At 43.5% G+C, this 12,882-nt stretch overlaps 1 protein-coding gene across 2 annotated transcripts in view; it reads right to left on the bottom strand.

The window, feature by feature from the left end:
* LOC135698607 (mucin-5AC) overlaps positions 1-12,882 on the bottom strand; it is a 438,207-nt gene that overhangs the window by 328,238 nt on the left and 97,087 nt on the right. The window lies entirely within an intron of this gene.

A 12,882-nucleotide genomic window follows, 5' to 3' on the forward strand; every position in this document is an offset into this window, starting at 1 on the left:
TGTAAAATCAAAAAGATATCGAAATTTCCCAAAAAGTTCCTTGTCGGGCAAGCAATTTGCAGTTCTGGGCTGAACAGCAAAACTTTCGTTACTTCTGGGACCATTAACCAGCTAATTTACCAGAAGGAGTGCCTACGGAAAGACTACTGCAATTTCTGGAGCAGCATGAAGTGGATTGCCTATTCTGGCCGGACTTCGCAACAAAAGCTTTCCACCTTGTCGGAACCGAGTTGATCCAGTGGAGTGTGATAGTTGAATCCAACCGGAAGAACGGTTGAGTGTTCAGTGCGATGCGAGAGTTCACCTTGTGGTACAAGTGGCTAAAGAGAAGAGCCGTCGACAAATCCATCCTGGGAAAAATGACCATTTACTGCTTCTTCGAATCTCCGAGAGGTGCCACCTAGGATTTCGCAGTCTGCAGACGAACATAGATGCTCCCATCATTACGATTATATAGACAGGCACCGTAAGCACGTTCCGACGCATCGGAAAACGAGTTCTACGTTGACTGGTGCTGCCCACCGAGGTACAGAGATTGACGAAATTGCATTTAGACTGCAACGAGAGGAAAGCCAGTGTTGCTGCTGGTTTTCGTCGAGATGATCATCCCATGATGTGGACGTTCTGCAGTGATTGACCAGTGATTTTGGCTTGATGTATCTTATAGTACAGTGCGCCTTGTGATTATGTACGTTTGAGACCACTTGGGAACGGAATAGTGAAGCAGATCCGTTGATGATTCCCATATCAGGCCAAGGGTTTTGATAGTCAATGGTGAATCCAACGCTAGGACTACTTGTTCTTCACGTAGTTCGGGTGTTATGATCGAAAGGATGGCCGTCGAGTTGGACGTCTATTTGCGTAAGTTAAACCCGGCAGATTGCAACAGATTTCGTAACTGTGTGCACAGTTCTTGTCCTTCTTCTTCCCAGCTGTATTGAAGAAGCTTGCTGATTGGGGCCTGAAAGGACACATCCTTCACTTCGTCCGGAACTTTCTGACCGACCGATCTTTTTGGGTTTTGGTCGGAAACGTGTAATCCGGAAATTTCAGTGAGGAAGCCGGAGTGCCACAGGGTTCGGTGATCGCGGTTACCCTCTTCCTGGTGGCCATGAATGGGGTCTTTGAACAACTACCCAAGAACGTTTACATCATCGTCTACGCGGATGACGTCCTCATTGTAACGGTGGGTGCCACCCTGCAGAGGACGAAACTGAGAGCGCAAGCTGTAGGTGGTCAGATGGGCTGACTCTGTTGGTTTCCAGATTCCCGCCGGCAAGAGCGTGCGCTGCCATATATGTACCACCAGGCATCGCAACAACGGACAGCCCATCATGATTAAACAACAAGCAATACCAACCAAAAACATCGTGAGGGTCCTGGTAGTGCAAGTAAAGAAGGACTGTCTCTGATTAAGACCATCTCCCGCCCCCACCGATCCAACAATCGCGAAATCCGCTTCCGCGTAGCTCGAGCCATCATCGACAGTCGCCTACTGTACGGTGTAGAGATTACATGCCTTGCCGCCGAGAAAGCCGTTCAGATTCTGGACCCGGTGTACAACGGCTACGTTCGAACAGTCTCTGATCTCCTGCTCTCTACCCCGGCCGACGCTGCATGCGTTGAAGCCGGTATCCTACCTTTTCGGCTTGTCTTCGCCGCTGCCTTTCTCGCTAAAACGTCGGGAAACAACAGCATCGTTCTCCTCGACGAGGCGAACTGACTCCTCCGCACGGCCGTCAACGTAGATCTTCTTCCAGTGGCCAGAGTCGCTCAAGAACAAAATTGACAGCCGAATCAAGGACCGCTTCAGGGCAGGAGACAACTCGCTCCAGGAGCGGAGGGGGAATGGGGGTCTCCGGAGATAGTCTGCTTGTGAGCAGATCGCTTCCGACCCAATGTTCGGTGTTCTCAGCTGAGGCAGCGGCCATTCTCCACGCGGTTAAGTTACCGGCCAACCGGCTGATATTAGTCGTAACTGACTCACACAGCGTGATATTAGCCCAAACAACTGAAACACCGAAGCATCCGTGGATCCAAGGTACGGTAGAGCACACGCCGCCCAACGCGGACAAATCTCTATACTAAAGACAAAAAAAAGCCTTCTTCTTCATCGTCGACCCCAGTCAGCATATCGTCCATATAAAAATCCTTCGAAAGGACTAGCGCAGCATGAGGATACAGATCAGCTCCTTGCTTAGACAGCTCCAGAAGACACCTAGTAGTCAAATATTACGCCAAGGCAGTGCCGTAGGTGAGCTCGAACGTTTTCAGCGGTCCCGAGGAGGAGAAACGCCAGTGAATGTGATGCAGTGGACGGTCAACAGGGTGAAGACGAAGTTGCCGGTACATTTTTTCAGCAACGGAAACGACGGAAAACTGGTGCATCCAAAAGCGAAGCGATATCTCGTGTATGTCATCCTGTAACACAGGACCTACCATCAGCGCCTGATTGAGCGATACTCCGCTGTCCGTCCGATAAGAGGCATCCAACACTACCCTTAATTTGGTGGTTGCGCATCAACTTTCTCCATACCATGATGGGGCAGGTAGTACGACGGAAGAGTGTTGTCCGTGTCGTCAATTCCTCGCATATGGTTGAGCTGTAGCAAGACGTTCAGCAAGCAGCAAGGAATCTGTGAGTGGCCTACGGATGGTGACTACGAATCTACCCAATTCGCCTCGAAAAGTGTTGGCAACGAAGTGTTCTTGACAGAAAGTTTCTTCTGGCGAACGAGTTTTATAGGAGACCAGCAGAGCAAGCGAGTGATTTGATCATCGGGTGGTTTTGTGCTTCACACGTGAGCCACTTTGAATTGGTTACTGTAATGATAAAGCCCTACCTTTCCGGATGCTTCTCAGGACCCAGCTTGATAAATCCTTCTAGCAGCAGTTCGAAATATAGCTCCATGCCCAGTGCTATGTTCGTAAAATTTGAGCTCAGTAGTCGTACCTAACCTACCCTGCGCCCTTGAAATATAAATCTGTCTAAAATAACGATGCGTCCGCCCCTGACGTTGAAGACGTTGTTTCATATAATGTATTATCTAGTCTATGTGGTACTTTGCAAAACATTTGCATTTTATCCCTGCTGCACGATGAGTAGCACCATACTCTACAGGTGGCGAAGGTGGCATTTGGTTTCTTGAACATCTACAAAGTCCTTTTATCCTCCTTGAAATTATTCTTAATTTCTAAAAGTTCTTATTTATCTCAGATCATACTCGATTTTCTCCGAATTTCAGGAAAAACGTGATTCATTTCTAGAAATCATCCGTGGGCAAAACAAAGTTCTGAAAACAAAACCTCCAGAGATGTTTGTGATGTTACAGTTGATGTTACCGTTGGAAACCTTAATAGGAAGTACGTTTACTGGTCCAGAGCCAGGTTTTTCCGTTACCACACAGGGAGTAACCACTGTTTGGAATTACAGCCGAAAGTGTTAAATCAGTCCAGAAAATGTAACACTTTTGGAAGTGAGTCTATCCTTGGGGGATTCAATATTATAACAACTGAACTCAAGTTTTTCTGAAGTTATTAAGTATTTGATGAGCTGAATACATGGATACAGCACAGACAAACAGACGTAACTCTTTGAAAAAGTTTTTCTTGAAAACATAGTATCTCAAAACAAAGGACCTCAGTAACGACATCTATCGGGCTTCTCGCGGGAAACAAGCTTGCTCGCTAACTCGCAAACAACATTCCAACAGCCGGACTGATAATATTCAAATCAACCGTTCAATGCGTGAATGAAGTTACGTGATGAAATGTTACGTCTGTTTGTCTGTGGATACAGTATTTCCATTTTTTCCGAAGTGATTCAAACCTTTTGCGAAGTTCAGTACTGTTCAAAGTGACTCTGTTATCGGGTCCGCAAAGCGACGGCAAATGAGCCTGGAAAAATAAACCCATTTATATAAAAGTGATTCTGTACGTGCTAAGCTTTTCTGAAATGGTTAATTACTTTTCAAAGTGATCCTAAGCTTTTATCAAGTTATTTACTTTCTGAAGTGATTCTGAACTTTTCCAAAGTGATTCTAAACTTTCCTTATGTAATGTAATGTCAGTACCGTGCCGATTCAAATTTCGGACACTTGAACTCGAATTTCGGACACTTTTAAAAGTTGATTATCTCGGTCGAATATGATCCACATGTCTTGTAAATTTTAAATTTTTTTGACTAGTGCCCTCCACGATCATCTAACATTATTACTTTGTTTCTAACTGGATGTAATATTTAATTAAAAATGAAAGTGTCCGAAATTTGAATCGTCCGAAATTTGAATCGGAACGGTACAAATAAATCTCGTTTTTGGAAACATAACTGTCTACAACTCGATATTGAAGGAGCCATCGAATTATCCATACAAATCCCATACAAATTCGCAATCACAGTAGCCATGACATTCATGTTTACTACGGTTCTACAACTCGATATCGAGTTAGTGGACATCGAGTTGTATAGAGTTGACTATACTACATCTATGTTGCCAAAATCGAGACCTATTTCGATGTGTCACAATTGAGTGCTAATATGGCTTAACGATAAGAATCAATACTCCCTCAAGTGAATTCTGTTGAAAAACTATTTAAAAAGCTCGTGGTTTGAGGAGGATTTCGCGGTTAACAACAAAGCGAGAATCACGTCAACATATTCCTTTCCGTTCCCTGATTAACCGACATTTGGACGCGGCGGGTGGTGTTATTGCTTATTGTAAAGTATGAGGTCACCAGTTTTTACACATTGCAGATGCATGCTAGTCCCATGCATCGTTTGTTGCTTCTCTGTGTAAATAATACGGGCAATAACGGAGTATCAACCGCGAGCGGTTAATCATTTTCATGCTTACTTACGGCTGTAAGTACCGAAGTGATTCAGCACTTTCTGAAGTGAGTTCAAACTTTTATGCAGTAATTCAGCACTACAGTACAGATTCCGTGATGTTCGCAAATGTTTTCGTACTTTCCGAAGAGATTTCCAACTTTTTATGAATGATTCTGTGCTCCACAAAGTTATTCGGTTTTTTCTGAAGTGATATAATATTTTCTGAAGAGATTCCAAACTGTACTGAAGTGATTCAGTTATTAAAAAGTGATTCAGTTCTTGAGAACGTGATTACAAACTTGAAAAAATTGATACAATACTTGCCGAGGTTCTTCCCAAAATGATTCAGTTCTTGCGGAAGTGATCACAAGCTTTCTGGACAGGTTCTGTATTTTTCAAAAAGATTCAGAAATACTATTTGAAGAATTTTCGAGTTTTTCTGAAGTGGTTCAGTACTTTCAGAAGTGATTTAAAACTTTTCAAAGGTGATTCAGTTCTTTCCGAAATAATTCAGTACTTGAGGAAGTGACCAAACTTTCTGGAATGATTCAGTACTTTCCAGAGTGATTCCAAACATTCCTGAAGTGATTCAGTACTTTTTGAAGTGAATCCTAATTTTTTGGAAGTGATTCAGTACTTTCTGAAGTGATTCAGTGCATTTCTAAATGATTCTTCGGAATTCGGAAATGATTACAAACTTTTTGGGATGATTTAGTACTTTCCAAAGTGAATCCTAAATTGTTTGAAGTGATTCCGAAGAGATTCTGAACTTCTCTGAAGTGATTCAGTTTAGGATTCAGTACTTTCTGAAGTTATTTCAAACGTTCTACTTTTTTAAGAGAATCTGAATGTTTCTGAAGTGGCTCAGTACTTTCTGTAATGATTCAGTACTTTCCGAAGTGATCATGCACTTTCCTAAAGCGATTCAGTACTTCCAAAGTGATTCCGAACATTCCTGAAGTTATTCAGTCTTTTCTGAAGTAATTCAATTATTTCCAAAGTGAACTTTCCGCAATGATTCAGTGCTTTCCAAAGTGATTCCGAATGTTTCTGAAGTGTTTTTGATCTTCTCCACCCTGTTGGCAACGAAAGTGGACCATGTTGCGGGAGGAGAATCCATCCAACGCAACACACACGTCGAATCCGTCCAAAAGTAAGTTGGAACCTTGACGTACAGTTGGGACAAGAGTAAGGCACCGCATAGTTCAAGCCTTGGTATCGACTGACTTCGGAGTGGTGCTACCTTTGATCGGGACGACAGAAGTCGTTCCTTCACTGTTCCATTGGCATCTTGACTTCGAATGTAGACGCAACCACCATACGCCCTTTCAGATGCATCCGAAAAGCAGAGCATCTCCTCAATTGTAGCCTTGGGCATAATAGCACAGCGGTCGACACAAATTTTATTGAAAAGTTGAAGCATTCTGTGGAATTTCCGCTAGCTCTCACCAACCGTTGGTGGTACTGGTTGATCCCAATCCAATCGGTTGCCGTTCCTGTCCTCTAACGTTCACAGGTGCTGCATCAATATTTTGGCAGATGCTGTCGTGGCACCGATCAGGCCAAGAGGATCGAATAACGTAGCGATGATTGATAGGATACGGCGTTTTGTTAATGGGACATCAGGATCTAACTACGGAACTTCGAACTGGAACCGCAGGGTATCGGTGATAGGCATCCATGTCAAGCCCAACGTTTTGACAGACTGGTTGGGATCCGGTATTATCGGGAATAGCGTAGGCACGCCTTCCAAAACTGCAGGACCATTTCTTGAGCTTGAAACCACCGCATTCCATCATCTCCGTTAGTTGGGATCTGAGGGATATAGCTGCGTCTAACTCATCCGTGCCAGTGATTACGTCATCCATATAGACGTCCTCACGTATTGCTCTTGATGCGAGCGGAAAACGGGCTCCTTCATCAGGTGCCAACTGGTTAAGGGTACGAGTTGCTAGAAAGGGAGCGGGTTTGGTTCCATACGATAGGGTTTCTAGCTCGTACACTGTAACATCGTCGTCTGGTGAAAACCGGAAGAGTATGCCCGAGCAAAGTCCAGCATCAAAATGACAGCAAATTGAAATCAAGTTTTGATATCAACATCAAACTGAAATCATAATTTGATTTCAGTTTACACATTGACAAATTTGATACCAAATTTTGTTTTCATTTTGCTGTACATTTGCTCTTTAAAAATATGTTGTTACGGGTTTGTTTTCATTGCCATAGCATAACAGCAACTTGAATACTTGTTTTGTTATCAACAGGAAAAAATGATAGCAAATTTGGTTTTCAGTTTGCTCTCACTGATAGCAGAAATAGTTTTCAATGTGATGTCACAGGAAGATATGTTTGCTCTCAATTTTGATATTTTAACCGCTAAAACGACCAAAACGACAGCAACCTGAGCAATCATTATCAACGAAATCACAACATCAAATTTAGATTTCAATTTGATCTCAGACTTTGCTCGGGTGGACTGTAATGTTCGATCCACCGACAGTAAGGATCTGCCGGAACATTTTCTCAACACCCGATATGATTAGAATCTGCTTCGTTCGGCTCCGTAGGATGATTGCCCTCATATCCTCCTGTACAACTGGCCCCACCAGAAGGACATCGTTCAAGGACACTCCGGATGACGTCTTGTATGAGGCGTCGAAGACAACTCTAACCTTGGTGGTGGAGCTCGCTTCTTTTATCACCGGATGATGGAGTAGATAACACCGTTTGATCGGTTCCCCTGTGTCATCTTCGACTCTTCGCATATGCCCAATTTTAGGTATTCATTCATGGACGCGACGTACTGCTCTAGCAAATTAGAATCCCTTGCCAACCGTCGTTCTGTTCCAAGAAGACGTCGGAATGCGATGGCCCGTGACTCGTCTCTTCGTTTTTGGGTAAAGGAACAGTGTACCGACCATCTGAACCTCGTTGGAATCCATGTTGGAACAGTTCCTCACAGAGTTTTTCTTCTGGGGAGAAGGAATTAGAGAATTCTCTCTCTTCGCATGACCAGAACCGCTCCATCAGCTTCTCCAGTTCCGTAGTGGTTGAAAAGTGACAGCTGATTTGTGTGGATCTATTTGGTGTTGAACAGCCACCACAGTCTACCTATCCCAATACCGACTCTGTGCAATTTAGGAGATTAGAAATTCAACGGTTTCGATAGAAATTCTTCGTCCAGTCTCGAAGAACTCGAAGAAATTCTAGCGGCCTAGGATGATGTCGACTTCCTCCGATTGAAAGAAAGCTGGATCCGCGAGCTGGATTCCGTCCGGTAAATTTCATCCTTCCATATTGATTGGGGTTGTGGTCTCTGGATGATTTCAATCACTGACTCAGTCGTTCCGATACGAAGTTGCTTTCGGGGGCCCGAGTCCAGAAGAGCTCTAGTGTTAAACCTTGTGCCAATGTCATCCTCGACAATAACCACCGCAGCCGCTAGTAGGATTCGCGATGAAACCTTCTGGGCCACGTTGCATGTTGTGGTGTTCGTAGCTGCCAAGTTAATCACTTGATTCGTATTTGAGCTCTTGGGACCTTGGGAATCTTTGGAGGTTAAAGGAGTATTGCCTCTAGGAGCCGCTGCGACCGTTGCAGCGTCTTTCTCTGGTTGGAAGCATGCTTCACATGTCTGAAGTGATTCAGTGCTTTCTTAAATGATTCAGTGCTTTCTTAAATGATTCAGTGCTTTCTTAAATGATTCCAAACTATTTTCAATCGATTAAGTACATTCAGAAGTGATTCGGGCAAAACATGGCAATGCCTTGTATATACCATAAATGTTATTTAAAAGTTAAGGAAACATAGTTGACCAGTTCACTGAGAATTCAAACAACGTAAACAAACTCGTAGCGTAGACAATGATAAAGTCACGTAGAAAGCTGACACAGTTTTCTCCGCGGCAAGTGTTTGCAGCTTTTGTAAACAAAACAAATCAAATATTTCCGCTTATCTCTGTATATAGGATTACTAATGCTTACCAGGGGTGCAAGCCATGCCAAATATAACCTTTTCTTTATTTATTTCCAGAACATGTTCATCAGGGGCGCACCATTCAACATTTTTAAATTTTTCTCTGAATGTGTATGTCATTTCAAATTTTACCATTTTGATCATAATTTACCTTAACATGTTTACCAGGGAGCCATCTATCCCCCCCCCCCCTGAATGTGTCTACCAGGGGCGCTAGCCATGTCAAATTTACTGATTTTTCAAGTTTCACCTGATCATGTATTTCAGAGACATTAAAGGGTGATACGGTCAAAATTTTGTCAATATCAACTTGACGTATTTCTTTCAATTTTGCATTTAAAAAACCTGAACACCCCTCATTTTGAAGGTGTGTGTGTGTAGAATGTTGCTCCTATTTTGATTTTGGAATTCACTCTTCAGTTGTCAAAATGCCGTCCAAGCAAGAAGAGCAGCGTATCAAAATTTTGCTCGCGCATCGCGAAAATCCGAGCTACTCGCACGCAAAGTTGGCAAAATCGCTAAAAGTTGCCAAATCAACCGTTACAAATGTAATTAAAGTGTTTGGGGAACGTTTGTCGACAGCCAGGAAGTCTGGATCGGGGGGAAATCGAAAACCGGAAGCCGCTGAGACGACAAAGAGAGTTGCCGGTAGTTTCAAGCGAAACCCTAACCTCTCTCTCCGAGATGCCGCAAATAAGCTGGGTGTATCGTCTACAACCGTGCATCGAGCCAAAAAACGAGCCGACGACTTACAAGAAGGTAGTGACTCCAAATCGCGATGATAAACAAAATACGACGGCCAAAGCGCGATCCCGGAGGCTGTACACGACGATGCTGACGAAGTTTGACTGCGTGGTAATGGACGACGAAACCTACGTCAAAGCCGACTACAAGCAGCTTCCGGGACAGGAGTTTTATACGGCAAAAGGAAGGGGAAAGGTAGCAGATGTTTTCAAGCACATGAAACTGTCAAAGTTCGCAAAGAAATATCTGGTTTGGCAAGCCATCTGCACCTGTGGCTTGAAAAGCAGCATTTTCATAGCTTCCGGGACTGTCAACCAAGAAATTTACGTGAAAGAGTGTTTGAATAAACGTCTGCTGCCTTTCCTGAAGAAACACGGTTGTTCCGTACTGTTTTGGCCGGATTTGGCATCTTGCCATTACGGTAACAAGGCCATGGTGTGGTACGCCGCCAACAACGTGCAGGTGGTTCCCAAGGACAAGAACCCTCCCAACACGCCAGAGCTCCGCCCAATTGAGAAATACTGGGCTATTGTCAAGCGGAACCTAAAGAAGACCAAAAAAACTGCTAAGGGCGAGCAGCAGTTCAAAGCAAACTGGCTTTCTGCGGCGAAGAAGGTGGACAAGGTGGCTGTACAAAATCTGATGGCAGGGGTCAAGCGTAAGGCCCGGCAATTCGGATTTGGAAAAGCGGAAGCCTAACTGAATATTTTTCCTGAATTTTATACTAATTGAACTTGAAAAAGAAATTTAATTTGATTTTTTAAATAAACGATTTCACCGATTTACACGCATTTTCCCTTGACCAAATTTTGACCGTATCACCCTTTAGTTATTTCAAATTTAGCATTTTTAAAACATTCCTCGAACTTGTTCATTGAGGTCGCAAGTGCTTGTAGGTAATCGACTTAAGAGCAGTATATTTTTAATATTTAACATTTGAGTGAGATTTCATTCTACAAGTTATTAAAAAAGAGTCAAATACGCCATTTTGTAAAAAAAAAAACTACAAGATCCAGAATGGCCGAATTTTTGCATAAATGAGAATGATTGCCCATAACACACAATTATGCAAAATTACATGCAAATCGGATAAGGTCGAGTCTTAAATTTTTATGATTTGATCCTATTTGGCCTGGAACTGGTGATTTTCGGGGTGCATTTTATTGTTTCTATTGATGCGACCCTTTTAAACTCGTTTACTTTTAATCGAAATAGCAAAACAATGAAAACCGTCTTCGTACTGCTCAGTTAGCAATTCACAACTGGCTTCCCCGTTCTCCCATCGGAGATTCTTCATTTTTCCATCGGGGAAAAAGGTGGATGGAAGCGGTCCACCCCTCCCTCCTACTCGTCCTCCTCGTCCCGAAAGAAGTGACATCTCTAAAACATGCGATAATAAAAGATGCTACTCTGTGTAAAAGTGTCAAGCAAGACTAACTAGAGTACAAAGAAAGCTACCTAGCGATACGACATGACAACGGGAGAGTTCCATTTTGGAGACCAACAAAAGGAGGAGCACGGAGGAAACGTGTGCCATCGTCATCCGTATCGGTGGAGTTGGAGTGGAATATTTTTGAATACGAAATCAGCATACAAATTAGGATGATGGCGTTGGGCTCCAGTGGGAGGCACGGGGCGGGTCGGGATCTATGGGTTTTTGGCAGCCGGAAGCTGTTGGTTCGTTTTTCGATATTTACAATTCAAAACCGGACGGTGGTTGTCTCTCCGTTCAGGGCAGGGTGGGACAGCCCTAAATGAGACCAGATGAGATACAGAATTATTTTATGGCTAAATTGAAACGTAAATGGATGATGGGCTTGAATAGGGTTCTTTGATGTTGATAGCTACGTTTTCTGAGCACAATTTATAAATCAAGATTTAAAGCTATTTTGGCTCTTTGACACGAAACTAAAAAAATGACAACTCGCTCCCATTTAAATTCCCACCGAGGGGCGCAAAGATGGTGATTTTTGCTAATGTAATCTCACTTATTTAAAACAGTTCCGTAGCACCAAAATCGATGAAATTTAGGATTTCGGACATTTTTAAAGCAGATTACGACTATGCATTTGCATCAATACCCCCTAAAGAACCCAATTCTCGAGATTGAAAAGAAATCCTGTCGTCTTATCACCAGAAATAGCAGCAAGCCGATGCTATAATTCTGCTATAAAAATCATAAAGTATGTCATTTTCTGGCATAACGATCCTCCTCCGCAGTTCGACTCTGTGCACGGCAGCAGTGCCCCATCCTGGGACGGGCGAATTCCGATAAGACAACACAGGACTGTGACAAGAGTGACGATGATGTTATAATTCAAAACTACACCGGAGATAACAATAATAATAATAATAATACACGTGACTTCGGGGTCCCTCGCCAGCCTTTTGTGTACACCACCGACCGGTGACTTTCCCAAGTTGTCAGAAGGAGGACGTCGGTTCATTCCAGCCGGAAGGAGAACCAGAAACAAGAGAATATTAAAATCAGATATGAAAGAACATAAATCCTTCATATTGCTTGGTTTCGGTCTGGGAATGCCACACTGCCAAGCCACCGACCGTAGTCGTAGAGAGGTACCTGGCTTCTCCCGAAAGGGCTCTGCTGCTGCAGGACGGCGAGGAGACACACGCGGAAATGGTAAATATTCCATCAGGCTGAAAGCCAAACACGACGGAGCTTCTTCACAAAACAGCTGCCGGAATTCTCTGCTCGTTTGTTGTTGTTGTTGTTGTTGATGTTGTTGATGTTGGCAGTGAAATGAACGGGGTTTGCCTGCACGAAGAGCAGAATCCGGTACTGGAAGTCACACAGCCGCTGTTGAGCGGAAGGAAGTCGAAACTATAAATTCGAGTGGCGGAATGAAAACTTTATTCCGACTGAATGCACCCCGCACACGGCTGCACATAAGGATTTTCGGTCGCAATAATGGTTGAGATTCACTGTTGGCGAAGGATCACGAAGAGCAATTATGAAGTCACACTTTCAGAATTCAAGCTGAGCCATTTCCAATCCAACAATGTTCACTTTATTTTTTGCCAGAAAATGGATTTCCTCTCAAGCATGCTTCACTAACCCCCACTCTCATCGAAACACCTAATCCATCAACGTCGATTTCTCACCCACTAGTTTCCAATCACTCGTTCGCCAGGGCAAACAAACAAACAGAGAACTGGAGCAGCAGCTGAAAAAAATCTTCCTTCCAATTTCAGCTAGCGTTCACAATTTTTCCAGATCGATACCACATGTGTGCGGCACTGCTGGGACCTACTCGAGAAATGGAACTCCCACACCCCCCTCCCACCCAATGTGTCACTTTTTGTTTCGTCAATGT

Source organism: Ochlerotatus camptorhynchus, unplaced genomic scaffold, assembly GCF_037179485.1.
Source record: "Ochlerotatus camptorhynchus isolate MF236.1 unplaced genomic scaffold, CSIRO-AGI_Acam_v1.1 ptg000091l, whole genome shotgun sequence".
NCBI classification, from domain to species: domain Eukaryota; kingdom Metazoa; phylum Arthropoda; class Insecta; order Diptera; family Culicidae; genus Ochlerotatus; species Ochlerotatus camptorhynchus.